The sequence below is a fragment of the Octopus bimaculoides genome, chromosome 20 (assembly GCF_001194135.2).
Source record: "Octopus bimaculoides isolate UCB-OBI-ISO-001 chromosome 20, ASM119413v2, whole genome shotgun sequence".
Taxonomy (NCBI): domain Eukaryota; kingdom Metazoa; phylum Mollusca; class Cephalopoda; order Octopoda; family Octopodidae; genus Octopus; species Octopus bimaculoides.
The window spans coordinates 37,241,231-37,242,012 of record NC_069000.1 but is presented as its reverse complement, the minus strand read 5'-3'; the positions used below and the strand labels follow the sequence as shown (position 1 = coordinate 37,242,012).

Sequence of the window (782 nt, the reverse complement as noted above, 5' to 3'; positions counted from 1 at the left end):
TGTGTGTGTGTGTGTGTGTGTGTGTGTGTGTGTGTGTGTGTGTAAATATATATATACATACACGCACACACGCAACACGCTTTAACACACGCAACATACATAGACAAAGATCATTTTCGCCCATATACATACACCATACTCATGCACACTGTTTGGTCATAGACACGCACACACACTCTCACACATCAGAGTCACCCGCCCTATTCACACTCGCATACGCCATTCTCACACACGCGCGCCTTGAATTGTTGGAATCACTAGCACTATTATTATCTTCCTTTCATTCAAACTCACTTTTTTTACTATTATCTCCCTTTCTTTCAACCTCTTTTTTCTAGTCATTTGCTACGCCCGACACGTCTTTTTCCATTTTCTCTCTGTTTATTTCCTCTTATTCTTTTCTGTTGAAGAGCGTAAGCGCGAAACGTAAAAGACATTTTCATTTTTTCCAAGCGTCAGACTAATACACTTGCTTGTTGTTCATACACCTGTCATCGTCTTTTGTTTTTCTATAAATTTCAACTATATATATGGATGTATGTATGTGTGTATGTGTGTGTTTTTGTGTGTGTGTGTGTGTGTGTGTGTGTGCGTGGCTGTGTAGTAAGAAGCTTGCTTCCCAACCACATGTTTCCGGATTCAGTCCCCCTGCGTGGTACCTTGGGCAAGTGTCTTCTGCTATTGCCTCGGGCCGACCAAAGCCTTGTGAGCGGATTTGGTTGACGGAATCTGAAAGAAGACCGTCGTATATATGCATATGTATATATCTATGTGTCTGTGTG

General features: G+C 41.7%; 1 protein-coding gene across 1 annotated transcript in view; it reads left to right on the top strand.

The window, feature by feature from the left end:
* LOC128250248 (cadherin EGF LAG seven-pass G-type receptor 1-like) overlaps window positions 1-782 on the top strand; it is a 41,813-nt gene that overhangs the window by 36,788 nt on the left and 4,243 nt on the right. The gene's annotated exons all lie outside the window — the stretch shown is intronic.